General features: G+C 42.7%; 1 long non-coding RNA gene across 1 annotated transcript; it reads right to left on the reverse strand.

Moving 5' to 3' along the window:
- Positions 1–630: 630 nt before the first annotated feature.
- Positions 631–14,138, reverse strand: LOC125154100 (uncharacterized). Its single transcript, XR_007147672.1, has 4 exons — positions 13,957–14,138; positions 13,450–13,670; positions 12,777–12,935; positions 631–677 (listed from the first exon to the last, which is right to left on the reverse strand). It is a non-coding gene; the product is annotated as an uncharacterized LOC125154100 (long non-coding RNA).
- Positions 14,139–14,141: the final 3 nt, after the last annotated feature.

Here is a 14,141-nt window from a genome sequence, read left to right on the forward strand (position 1 = left end):
GGGCCCTTCAGGGAACCACATGCCTCCTGACAGGGTCCAAAAACCCAATATCCAACTACAGTCGCTGAGCTCATGCTCCTATCCCTGCTCCAACTGGGGACCTCAGTCAGCGCTGTCCATACCCATGGCAAGGTTGCTGGAACTATACAGATTAACTCAGGTGAGTGATTAAAAAGCTCATTTTCATTTTATCACCCTTTACCCACCAATCTGAACAACCTCCTTGCAGTTTCAACCCAAAGTCACAGTGCAGTCCCCCTCAAAATGTAAAGGAGCACACAGGCATTCCTCCTCATTCCGCAAACATTTTCCCGTGACCCTGTTTCCTCATCAGTACAATGAGGAAAACAATAGCACCTACTTCACAGAGTTGTTATGTGGATGCTGTAAATTAATTCATGTAAGCGCATGAGATAGTCCCTGGAACACAGGGAAATCCTCAATAAATGCAAGATATTACCTATTAGTTTTGGTCATTATATAAACTTTTAATAAAAATACATGAGGGGCAGGGCACCTAGGTGGCTCAGTCGGTTAAGTGTCCAACTCTTGATTTCGGCTTCGGTCATGATCCCAGGGTTGTGGGATGGAGCCGTGCGTTGAGCTCCACACTGAGTATGGAGCCTGCTTGAGATTCTCTCTCTCTCTCTGCTCCTCTTCCCCAACTTGTGCTCTCCCTCAAGAAAAAAAATAAAATAAAAATACATGAATGATTTTAAGGGATTCTCAACCATTGCTGAAGAAATAAAATGCATCATTCAGATAACCAGAAAAGTGGCTGGTGATAACTTTGTTCACAGTTTCAAGGAAGAAATGAAAAAGTTTTGAGACTCATGGGAATTAACTGAGAGCCATGGGAAAACACCAAAACGAAGTTCAAGGAAATAATTAAACTGTTCTACAAAAGAAAAAGATATTGATGAACAGGAAGATGTTCAAGCTAGCAAGAGCCTAGAATCTTCACGTATTTGCTGAAAAGAGCTGAGTAGTAAATAACTTAAATGATTTGAGTATAGTCCCTCTCGAGAATGATATACTGTACATTACTGCATATATTTTACATATATACATATTTGCTGTGTACAAGTGTTCATACAAAATCACATATTTTGGATAAGGTAAAGGATTTTACAGGAATAATTGTGAAGTCATTTGATTCATCTCACCATCTAAATTCAGAACCTATCCTCCACCTAAGGTGTATTTTCACAGTAAATAGAATATTTGGGAAATAATAAGATAACTGGTTTGACTGGATTTTGACAGAAAAGGCATGATTCATACTGAGAGGATCCTGGACATTAGGATAAGAAATAGGGACTTTAGAGGCACTGGGGTGGTTCAGTCGGTTCAGCGTCCGACTTCAGCTCAGGTCATGATCTCACAGTTCATGAGTTCGAGTCCTGCATTGGGCTTTGTGCTGACAGCTGGGAGCCTGGAACCTGCTTCAGATTCTGAGTTTCCCTCTCTCTCTACCCCTCCCCTGCTCATGCTCTGTCTCTCTCAAAAATAAACATTAAAAAAAATAGGGACTTTATTTGGGGGCCTTGGTTATCTAATGAGTTTTTTTCTTTTTCCTAAGCACGGGGATGACAATGGTGAAATATCATACGGTAGAACACCAGTTGCCCAGAATTTCTGGGGATGTAGCTGTTCCAAATTTATAAAATCATAATCATAATAATTGTTTCAGCTTCAACATCATGTGCACCTACCCTCACTGTTTTATCTTGTGAGAAACTACAACAGCCCTGGAAATGCCCTCCCTCTGCACTCCTGATTATGACCACCGCTTTCCTCTTAGGCAGGATATGGGAGGAAGGGATACAATCTGAGGGATGTGGAACCACATTAGCTACCTGTCTGATTGTCAAGGGGGAAAGGCATTGCTATAGTGCAATAGAAACAATGGGGAAATCTATTGATTCCAATCATGTAGTTTGAATCAAGAGATGACTTTTAATGCAAAGCTGTGTTAGCTGCTCTGAAGCTATTTTAGTCATTTCATAAATGCTCTGGTTCTTTCTTAAACTGTAATTTCTCTGTAAATTGGTTAGTCCATCCCTGGACTATCAAGAATACAAAATAAGATTTATTTACTTTATTATTTTCTTTTTAGATTTGTCTATTTTGTTTTTACTTTATTTTAGAGAGTGCTAGCAGGGGAGAGGGGCAGCAGGAGATGGAGAGAGAGATAATGGGAGAGAGAAAGAGAGAGAGAGAGACAAAGAGAATCTCAAGCAGGCTCCATGCCCAGCACAGGGCCTGAGGTGGGGTTCGATCCCTTGACTCTGGGACCATGACCTGAGCTGAAATCAAGAGTTGGACACTTAACTGACTGAGCTACCCAGGCGCCCCTAGATTTATTTACTTTAAATGTGTATTTAAATTAAATACAGAAAGTAGCCAAACAAAAGAACCAGCTGTTCCTTAATATCAGGGATACGTTTGCCTTTAATGTTGGAAATTAAACTCTAAGAGGTCTGCTCTAGTTGAATCTAGATTACATTGCCTCCTCTGCCCAGGAGTTTAGGGAGAAATTATTTCCAAGGGCTGAGAATTGCCCCACCTTTATTTAGAAAGTAAATAAACTGGAGAGAACAATTTACATGTATGTTACGATTTGGTATAGAAACATCATCATACATATCAAAACTTTAAATGTAAGGATAGGTTTCAGTATTCCTTCTATACGCTTCTGTCAGGATTCGCTTCTGATTTATGAAAAAGATGTGTTCACTTTCTGGGTCAGTTATGTACCCACTGGAGTCTGTCTCAGTAATGAGACTCCTTTTCTGCAGAGGACACTAGTGACCAATCCTGGGCCCAGGGAATGACCCTACTTTAAATGGATCTGAGTGGGCATTGTGACTCAAGATGACGATTTGGGAATCCAGGGGAGCTCTCTGTTGATCACGGAGCTGGACAAAGTGGGAGCCTATAAGAAATTCCTAATTATCATTCCCACCTCCAAGTCCTGGGAGAACATAGAATACAACAAGGAACTGCTCAGGGTATCGACCTCAAAGGTCATTGTGATGTTTCTTAACAGCATGAGGTTTCCCCACATCTATGAGAGACTCCCAGTGAGTGATATAAGGGGGAAGATATGAATTAGAAGCAACGTCCAGGAAAATGAAGTTAACTTGTCCCAGATTATCGGCATCTTTAGATCCAAAATCATAATCCCAGGCTTTTCAGAATCCCTAATCAAATGCATCCTCTCAGGTACAAACAGAACATGTTCATAAAAACATTTTTTTTTAAGTTTATTTATTTGTTTAAGTAATCTCTACGCCCAATGTGGAGCTTGAACTCATGACCCTGAGATGAAGAATTACAACATAAAACATCTTGGAAAGAGGATTTTGGATCTAAGTGGCCTGGTCAAGACTAATTAGCATGGACACCAGAGAGGTCAAATTTGGCACACAAACGGAGCATCTACAAAACAGTTCATGAGTGCGTTGGTGCAGACTTACAGTACCTAACACTGCTGTCTATAACATTGCCCATATTCTTTAAGACCTGAGTTCTTGGGGTAATGGAAGTAGGCCCTCTAAAAATGGGGCATGTGCAAAGGACAGAGCCGTCTAACCCTGGCAAGTGACAAACTGTAAACAATCAGGCTTCAAAGAGATTACTCAATATTAGGAGACAGTATCTGTTCCTTCCAGCATACTCATTGGCTGCTCTTATCCCCTGGTTTGCAAGAGTGTGATGATGGGATTGTAATAGCAAAATTAACCTGAATTCTCATGATGGTAGCAAGTAAGCCAGTTCCCTCTTCTGGTCCGTCAGATTCAACAATATACTACTCCTGGAAGGATAGGAGTCAGTAAATAGTCTTCCCTGCTATGCACTGGCTTGATGGTGCCCGAGGTGAAAGGGGGTGAAACTAGGGGAATAATTCCTTCATCCAGGAACAAGAGTTCCTCTTATTATGTGGAAATAGACATGATTCAGCTTTCAGTCTCCCCACAGAGTAGAGAACAGGCTAACGGTACATGAAATAGCTTAGACTTTTCCTTTTGCGAGTGTGGGCTTTTGGAAAATGGCTCTTTCTGTGATGTTAGTCCAGGTCCTCCAAGAAGCAGATGCCAAGATGCGATGAAACATGCAAGGATTTTATCAGGAGACACGCCTGTGAGAAAGGAAATAAGGTGGGAGTTTTTAAAGCTGGGGAGAGCCCAAGATGCAAGACGACCCCACAGGAAGGAGAGGGGAATGGTCAGTGGAAGCATGATGCCGCCCTGCAGTTTAAGGAAAATTCAGCAAAGTCCTCGGGGAATCTCGAGCCAATGTCAGCTGAAGAAGAGTCCCATACCTTCCAGGGATGGTCTGCTAGAGGGTCCACACACACTCAGTGCCAGGGAGCAGCGCCTGGGAGGCATGTGTTGAGGCAGTTAGGACCTCAGCCAATTGTTCCCTGTAGCAAAGGTTCACAAGGCATGTCCTCATGGCCACTACATGAGGCATAAGAGAATGTTCCCATGGACACTTAAAAGTGTCAATTTGTAAAAATATGATGACCGAGTGTGTGGAAAAATACATAGGACAGGGGCTCCTGGCTGGTTCAGTCGGTGGAGCATCTGACTCTTGATCCCAGGGTCGCGAGTTCAAGCACCACAATGGGCATGGAGCCTACTTAAAAAAAAAAAAAAAAAAAAAGATACATAGCACAAATGACTATCAATCTAGGTAAGGCCATAGCCTCTAGTCCATACTGGATTTTCATTGCTAAGAAAGCTTCATGGTAGGGGCGCCTGGGTGGCTCAGTCGGTTGAGCGGCCGACTTCGGCTCAGGTCATGATCTCTCCGTCCGTGAGTTCGAGCCCCGCGTTGGGCTCTGTGCTGACAGCTCAGAGCCTGGAGCCTGTTTCAGATTCTGTGTCTCCCTCTCTCTGACCCTCCCCTGTTCATGCTCTGTCTCTCCCTGTCTCAACAATAAATAAAACGTTAAAAAAAATTAAAAAAAAATAAATTAAAAAAAGAAAGCTTCATGGTATAGAATTATTGACCTGTCCCATGCAGTTCTATTGGATATTCCTCAAATAATGTATTTTCCTTAATAACACACTTTAACTTGGCAGACTGTGTTTTGGATCCAGGCATGTCTTCAGTGTGGGTGATTTCATACATTAAAGAGAAAATAATGGGGCGCCTGGCTGGCACAGTCAGTTAAGCATCCGAGTCTTGATCTCAGCTGAGGTCATGGTCTCACCATTTGTGAGTTCGAGCCCCGCATCGGGCTCTGCACTGATATTGCACAGTCTGCTTGGGATTCTGTCTCTACTTCTCTCTGACCCTCCCCCACTTGTGCTCTCTCTCTCTCTCTGTCAAAATAAATAAACTTTAAAAAAAGTTTCTTAAAAAAAAAAGAGAGAAAATAGATAAAGTAGAATCTCTGTTTATCCCAGTTAAGCTCCATTTTTGCCCTCTAATTCCAGGAAAGATTGAGAGTACTGGGGCTATGAATGGTGAGAAGGAGGAACATAGTTGTTGTTGTTGTTTTTTTAAGTTTACTTATTTATTTTCCCTCACCCTACTTTCAATGCCAGTCACAAGTAGTAGGTCCCCAGGTTACCCACAACTTCTGTCCAATTTGGCTACAAACTGGAAGTTCCCACAACTTCCTCCTCCGGTTTGTTTAGTTTGTTAGAACAGCTCACAGAATTCAGGGAAGCACTTCCTTACATTTACCAGTTTATTAAAAAATATGATAGGGGCACCTGGGTAGCTCAGTTGGTTGAGTGTCCGACATCAGCTCAGGTCATGATCTCGTGGTTCTTGAGTTTGAGCCTCATACCGGGCTTGCTGCCATTAGCGTGGAGCCCACTTCCGATCCTCTGTCCCCCTCTCTCAGCCCTTCCCCTACTGGCACTCTCTCTCTCAAAAGTAAATAAAACATTTAAATATATATACGATAAAGGATACAGATAAATAGCCAGATGAAGAGGTAGATACACAGGGTGAGGTCTGGGAGGGTCCAGAGCACAGAAGCTTCTGTCCCCATGGAGTTGGGATATGTCACAATGCTGCTGGCGTGGATGTATTCACCAATTTGGAAGCTCCCAAATCCATACTATTGGGGTTTTATGGGGGCTTCTTCACACAGGTATGATCAATTATCAACTGCATTTCTAGGCCCTCTGCCCTCTCTGGAGAAGTGAGTGGCAGGACTGAAAATTCCAAGCTTCTCATCATGGCCTTGGTCTTCCTGGTGACCGTGGCCCATCCAGGAGGCACCTAAGAACCCACCCAGAGTCACCTCAGTAGATCAAAAGATGCTCCCAGTGCTTTTACCATTAGGAATTTATAGGGGTTTTAAAAAAAATTTGTTTTTTAGGTTTATTTTGAGAGAGACAGAGTGTGCAAGCAGGGGAGGGGCAGAGACAGAGGGAGAGAGAGAATCCCACCCAGGCTCTATGCTGTCAGTGTAGAGCCCAACGTGGGGCTTGAATCCATGAACCATGAGATCATGACCTGAGCCAAAATCAAGAGTCACATGTTTAACCGACTGAACCACCCAGGGCCCCCAGGAATCTACAAGGGTTTTAAAAGTCCTGTGTCAGGGATGAGGTCAAAAACAAATATTAGAATAAGAGATGCTCCTGATGCTATTATCACTCAGGGAATTACAAGGGCTTTACAGTGCCAGGAACTGGCGGACACAAACTGATGTATTTTCTGTCACCTCATACCTGGAGGGTCCAGTCTGAGGGATGGGAGAGAGTCTGGATGAGGCTTTTGTCAAAGTTGCACATAATGAAATGAGATTCTTTCAGATTTCACAAGAGAAATAATATATATGCCAGCATAGACAGGAAGTGGCTGGCAGGAACCACATAAGGGAGTCAGAACCCCAGAGAACTTGGTTTAAAGCTAGACACAGTGTGTTCCACCTAGTCCTAGAGATGAATAAGAATGGAAGCAAAAGGCAGAAACAGGGACACAAGTCCTACCAACGCAAGAGACAGGCAGGAAAACTGAGGTCCCAAGGCTCATCCAAGGACCTAATGGAGGAGGAGAACTAGGATATAAACATCCCTAAGTTAATTTACAATGTTAGCATGATACCAGTATAAATAGTTTTTTTTTTCCTGCAGCTGTATTTATGAATTCTAGAACTCATGTAAAAAAATAAATAAGCAGGGTCACCTGGGTGGCTCAGTTGGTTAAGCATCCTACTCTTGATTTTGGCTCAGGTCATGATCTCAGGCTCAAGTCATGATCTCAAGGATCATGAGTTTGATCCTGCATCAGGATCTGCTCTGTCAGTGCGGAGCCTCCTTGGGATTCTCTCTCCCTCTCTCTGCCCCTCCCCCGCTTGCATGTGTTCATATGATCTCTCTCAAAATAAATAAATAAACTTAAAAAAAAAAAGAAGTACAAGGGGAGAACAATGAGGAGGGGAAGGATGAGGAGGGGAAGGATGAGGAGGGTGTGGAGAGAAAGAAGAAGAAACCAAAATCATAGTGAATTCATTTTTAATTTGGGAATAGAGAAATATTTCTAATTATGTCTCAAAATCCAAAATACAACGTCTATACACCAAGAGGAAAATATTCAAGTACAATCATAGTTCAGTCACAAAATTCAAATGAAACTGTAAGAACAAATGCAGTGGAATAAATTTAAAGACTGAACTGGCTTTATTGAATGATTCATGAATCAGGTAGCATCCCATCCAGCACTAGAATGGAACTCCAGAGGGCTACAGAAGGAAAGGTTTGTGTTTTTATTTATTTTACTTTTTTTAACATTTATTTATTTTTGAGAGACAGAGAGAAATCAGGGGAGGGTCAGAGAGAGAAGGAGACAGAGAATCCGAAGCAGACTCCAGGCTGTGAGCTGTCAGCACAGAGCCCGACGCAGGGCTCAAACTCATGGACCGCAAGATCATGACCTGAGTTGAAGCGAGGCACTTAGCTGACTGAGCCACCCAGAAGCCCCCAGCAGGAAACATTTTTTAAAAAGGCAGAGAGAGTGTACAACAAGGAAGTCATAGATAGAAAAATAAATCATCTGGCAAGGTAACCTTCCTTTGGGGGACAGTAGAGCCATTAGGAGCATTGCCTCAGTGGTGCTGACCAAAAAATTCCGGACTGACCAGTTAGGATTACATACCTAGGGAAGGTCGAAACTGTAATCATGTCAGGTATTAAATCTTGGCATGGTGTCATGGGTTTGAGATAGGGAAACTGAAGGACTCCATAGAAATCTGGTTTTTTTGCTCCTTTTCCTGCTTCTATTCTTATTAGGACCTGTGCTCCCACCCCACTCTACACATGTCTAAGAATGTCCTCCTTGGATTTTTAAAATTTTATTTATTTATTTATTTATTTATTTATTTATTTATTTATTTATGAGGGGGTGGGGCAAGGGGCAGAGAGAGGGAGAGAGAGAATCCCAAGCAGGCTCTGCACTGTTAGAGCACAGCCGGGACTCAGGGCTCGATCCTGCCAACCATGAGATCATGACCTGAGCTGAAATCAAGTCACACGTTCAACCCACCGAGCCACCCAGGTGCCCCTAGAATGTCCTCCTTGTAAGAGACAAGGAATTAATGAATTTATTTAACATCTAAGCAAAGATCAGGTGAGAATGACCAGAGGAAGCCATTGTAGAGGCTGCTTTTAGGCAAACGGGCTTGAGTGATGGGGTATGGAAAGGGCCCACAGTGATTCCCTGGCTGAATAGAGACCGGCCCACTGGGTGACCCAAAATATCCATAGGCCCTAACTGACCAATGGGTTACTTACAACCAGGCACAGTTACCAAAAAAGGGAAAATTCCATATATCGCCATAACTCCTCACCTTCCCTGCTTTAAAAACAGCCCCCACCCACTGCTTCATGGCAGACATGACCTACCTGCTGCTCCCTTGCGGTGTGTTCCATAAACTTCTATTGCCTTTGTTCTGCCTCAGGTGAATTCTTTCACCACCTGCACCATTGGCTTCCACCTGATCTTTGCCCCACATTTGGAGGTCCCCATCTGACCAGATAGATACCTCATTTAGACACCACAGCCATCCTATGCACATTCTGGACCATGGCACTAGACATCTTAATGCCAAGGCCCCTTTGTTCCAAGGAATAACACCTGGGTCCTTGTCTTTGCTCTAACCAGTTCCTGGATACCTGAGGGGACACGTGCACCAGATCCCTGTCCTCAGTAAAAATCCCAGACCCCAAACAAAGACGAGACTCCCTCCTTTTCTTTCTGAGTAGCCCAGACACTATCTATATCTGCACTCTCTCTACACCTTCTATAAACTCTGCTCTCACTTCCTGCTGGCTCACGCTCGATTTCCATCCTACACGCAGCCAGGTCCTGTGGGACTCCCTCTGGGTCCCCAGACCCAGCCCGTGGGCATCAGGTTTAACTCAAGTGACTCCATTTGGGGCCTGTTGCTTCTTTGTAACAATTTAAATACTGAAAATTTTAAGCGCATGTGAAGGAAAATAAATGCATGTTAAAACTATACAGAGTTTCCTCTTCTGGCCATGATGTAGTTAGTAAGAGTGGACTTAACTGAATTCATGTAAAAAACTATAAAACTAGAGAGAACAGGAGCACCTACCTGGGTGGCTCAGTTGATTGAGCGTCCAACTTTGGCTCAGGTCATAGTCTGATGGTTCATGAGTTCAAGCCCCATGTTGGGCTCTGTGCTGACTGCATGAAGCCTGCTTGGGATTCTCTGTCCCCCTCTCTTTCCACCCCTCCCTCACTCATGCGCTCTCTCTCTCTCTCTCTCTCTCTCTCTCAAAAATAAATAAACATTAAAAAAAAAACTAGACAACATAGGAAAAATGTTTTCAGACCGGAGACAACAGGCAGTACAGACCTGTGATCCCTGAGAAAAAGGCACCTTTTATGACAGTGCAGGGGAGGAAGAGTCCATACAGACCATAGCAGGTTCTCTAAGATGAGGAGACAGACATTTGAGTTCAAGGAGGCAGAGGCAGCTGGGTTTGGGTGGCAGAATCCTAGGAAGCCAGAAGCTACACAGAGAAAATCTCTAGGAATTTCCGTAAAGCGTCCTCCTGAGTCTGTTCCTAATAGAATCAATATCAGGCAAAGAACGAACAGGAAACAGTAAGCTGAATAGTTCTCAGCGTTCACACAGAGCTGGGAGATGTTCACGTTGAAATCTGAGGACTCTGACCTGAGGCATTCAGCAGAACTCCTAGAAGTACAATAACTAGCCTTAGGGGACATCAAGATTTGCTCAAACTTTCAGGCCAAAGTCACACTCTTTTGGGGGTGACTCATCTTTACAAAGCTTCAAAACAAACCTTGAAAGAGTCAAGCTGATCAGAAAATAATTTGAACTGTCTTAAAGGAAAACAATATATTTTTATTCTTGTAAAATATATATAACATTTAAATTTTTAATCACTTTGAAAAATAAAATTTTTTTCCCATTCTAAAATTAATTTTATATATATAGAGAGAGTGAGAGCAGGGGAGAAGGGCAAAGGGAGAGAGAGAATTCCAAGCAGGCTCCACGTTCAGCACAGAGCCTGATGCAGGGCTCGATCCCACGGTCCTGGGATCATGACCTGAGCTGAAATCAAGAGTCGGGCACTCAACCGACTCAGCCACTCAGGTGCCCCTAGCTTTTTAATCATTTTTAAGTGGCATTAAGTACATTCACATTGTCTGCAACTATCATCACTGGCCTTCTTCCCAAGCTGAAACTCTGTCCCCATTAAACATCAACTCTCCATTTCCCCGTCCCCTCAGCCCTTCTACTCTCTGTCTCTATGAGTTTGACTACTCTACGTACTTCACAAAAGTGGAATCATACAATGTTTGTCCTTGAGTGTCAGGCCTTTTTAACTTAGCATAATGTCCTCAAGGTTTTCCCATGTTGTAGCATTTGTCAGCATTTTCTTCCTATTTAAGGCTGAAAAATATTCCATTGTATGGATACACCACAATTTGCTTATCCACTCCTCTGCCCAGGAAACTTGGCTTGCTTCTGCCTTTTGGCTGTTGTGAATAAGGCTATTATGAACATGGGTGTACAAATATCTGTTTGAACCACTGATTTAATTTCTTTGGGGTATTTACAGAAGACGGATTTCTGGATCATATGGTTCCAATGGTTTTAAAGGAAAACAACAGGGGTGCTGGGTGGCTCAGTCAGTTAGGCATCCAACTTCGTCTCAGGTCATGATATCATGGTTCGTGGGTTCAAGTCCCACATCGGGCTCTGTGCTGACAGCTCGGAGCCTGGAGCCTGCTTTGGATTCTGTGTCTCCCTCTCTCTCTGCCCCGCCCTGGCTCATGCTCTGTCTCTCCCTCTCTCTCTCAAAAATAAATAAACATTTTTTTTTAAAAAGGAAAACAACAGGGGCGCCTGGGTAGCGCAGTCGGTTAAGCGTCCGACTTCAGCCAGGTCACGATCTCGCGGTCCGTGAGTTCGAGCCCCGCGTCAGGCTCTGGGCTGATGGCTCAGAGCCTGGAGCCTGTTTCCGATTCTGTGTCTCCCTCTCTCTCTGCCCCTCCCCCGTTCATGCTCTGTCTCTCTCTGTCCCAAAAATAAATAAACATTGAAAAAAAAAATTAAAAAAAAAAAAAGAAAAAAAAGGAAAACAACAAACTCTGACACTCAATGTAAAATTTATAATGTCTAGCATCCGATAAAAAATTAATAGGTATGTAAAGAAGCAGGAAAATGTAATCCAAAACCAGGAAAATAATCAGTCAATAGAAACAGATCCAGAAATGACAGACATTATGGGTTGGGAGACAAGGACTTTAAAATAATTATGAATATGCTCAAAGACTTAAAAGAACATAAATGCAATAACAGAAAAATACAAGGTAATAAAAAGAAAAAGAGAACTTCTAGAGATAAAAACAACGACAATATGTGCAAGGATCAGCTTAAAGAGTAGCAATAGAAACTACTGCTTGTAAGACCTACAGTTAGTAATCTTGTCACTGAAGTAGTCTCTGTCTCAAGCACTGGGACATTGAAAATTCTTCTGTTCCTGTCCCAGTATTTTAGTACAGTTCTTTGGCCTCCTGATCCATGTAGCTTCAGCTGTCAGTAAATATCCTGAGAGGGGAAACTACTCCTGAATTTGAGTCTTCCAAGTCTCCAATGTCCTTCCTTTAGCACAGCATAATTTTTCAAAAGCTCAACTGGTTTTTCCTGTATGAGATCAGCTGCCCTTTGCCTGCACCAAGCCTTAAATACTTTGAATAATGTTTTAATGTGTAATATTTGAAATAAACAGTGCCTGGCACATTATAAGCCCTCAACGAATATTAACTGAATGAATGAATTTCATTGTATTTTCTGATTCTCTTGTCTCTTGGAAGTTCAAACTGCTACAACACTGAGTCAATGAATATGTGTTCATCTAAAGATGTTTAGAATACTGAAGGTTTCTCTCCCTAATGCTTTAGGAACATTTACTGTGGCCAGGCATTGTTATAAGCACCTTACATATATGAACTCATTCAATACAGTAGAGAACAAGCAGAAAGTGGCCCCCCTTTTTCTGTATTCCCCCCTTACCTGTGGGGGGATACATTCTAAGACCCTCAGGTGATGCCTGAAAGGTGTGGATGGTACCAAACCTTATATATACTGTGTTTTTCCCTATACATACATATCTATGATAAAGTTTCACTTGTAAATTAGGTATGGTAAGAGATTAACAACAACAATAAAATAGGACAATTAGAATAAGTAATAAGAGTCATGTGAATGTGGTCTCTCTAAAAATATCTCATTGTACTGTACTCACCCTTCTTCTTGTGATGATGTGAGATGATAAAATGCTTCTATGATGAGATAAAGTGAGGGGTATGATGTAGGCATTGTGAGGTAGCGTTAGGCTACTATCCACCTTCTCAGGCTATGTCAGAAGGATCGTCTGCTTCTGGACCATGATTGACTCAGGGAGCTGAAAATGAGGAGAACAAAACAGAGGATAAGGGGGTACTACTACTCAGAACAACCCTATAAAATTCATGGTACTAATCTCTTCATTTTACACGCATGGAAAGTAACATACAGAGGAGTTATCTAATTTGTCCCTGGTCAAACAACTTGTATGATACTGGTAAAACAAACACCCTGTCCCTCTCTCTCTCTCTCCCCCCTCGCTCTAATGTTTTGGTCCATGAAAATCAAGACTTAAAGGCAGGATTTCACACAGTACCTCAAAGAGTGTTTTTTTTTTAAACTGTTTATTTATTTTTCTTTACTAAACATAGAATCCTATCAAAGATTAGTCCTACTATCAATTACAACTAATTGCCACTGTTAACTAGTCCTATGTTGCTTTGTTTAAATAGCATTCACGTAACAGAAAAGTAAATTCTGAATAACATAATTTCAGATAAATACCTATCTTCATATTTTTATGTTACAGTAATAACACAGATATGTATAATAATTCATTATATTCAACATACTATGTTATTCGTCTGGTAGGACTGTGTCCAGGGTTGGCTCTCTAAAAAGGTGGTCACTCTAGTGGCGCCTGGGTGGCTCAGACGGTTGCGCGACCGACTTTGTCTCAGGTCATGATCTCACGGTCTGTGGGTTCAAGCCCTGTGTTGGGCTCTGTGCTGACAGCTCGGAGCCAGCTTTGGATTCTGTTTCCCTCTTTCTCTGCTCCTCCCCTGCTCGCGCTCTGCCAAAAATAAATAAATATTTTTTAAAAAAACAGATTAAAAGGTGGTCACTCTACATTACACTCACAAGGGGAGCTTTTTAAAAATACAGAATTTGAGGGCGCCTCAAAGGCTCAGTTAAGCCTGGGACTCTTGATTTCAGCTTGGGTCACGGTCTCACAGTTTATGGAGCCTGGCATCTGGCTCTGCACCGACAGCATTAAGCCTGCTTGGGATTCTCTCTCCTTCTCTCTCTGCCCTTCCCCCCCTCAAAATAAATGTATAAAACATTTTTTAAAAACCCACGCAATTGCACAAGGGCCCATCTTAACGCATTCTGGTTCAACTGGTGTGGGAGGGGAAGGTCTCGCCGTTAGAGTTTTCAAAACCTCCTGGTGATTCTTGTTAGAGATTCCGAACTGCTTGGCTGGGCGGGAACCAGCGGGGCGGGGCCTGAAAGTCACGTGCCCCAACCGGGACCCTCTGCGGCA

This window comes from Prionailurus viverrinus, chromosome E3, assembly GCF_022837055.1.
Source record: "Prionailurus viverrinus isolate Anna chromosome E3, UM_Priviv_1.0, whole genome shotgun sequence".
Taxonomy (NCBI): Eukaryota; Metazoa; Chordata; class Mammalia; order Carnivora; family Felidae; genus Prionailurus; species Prionailurus viverrinus.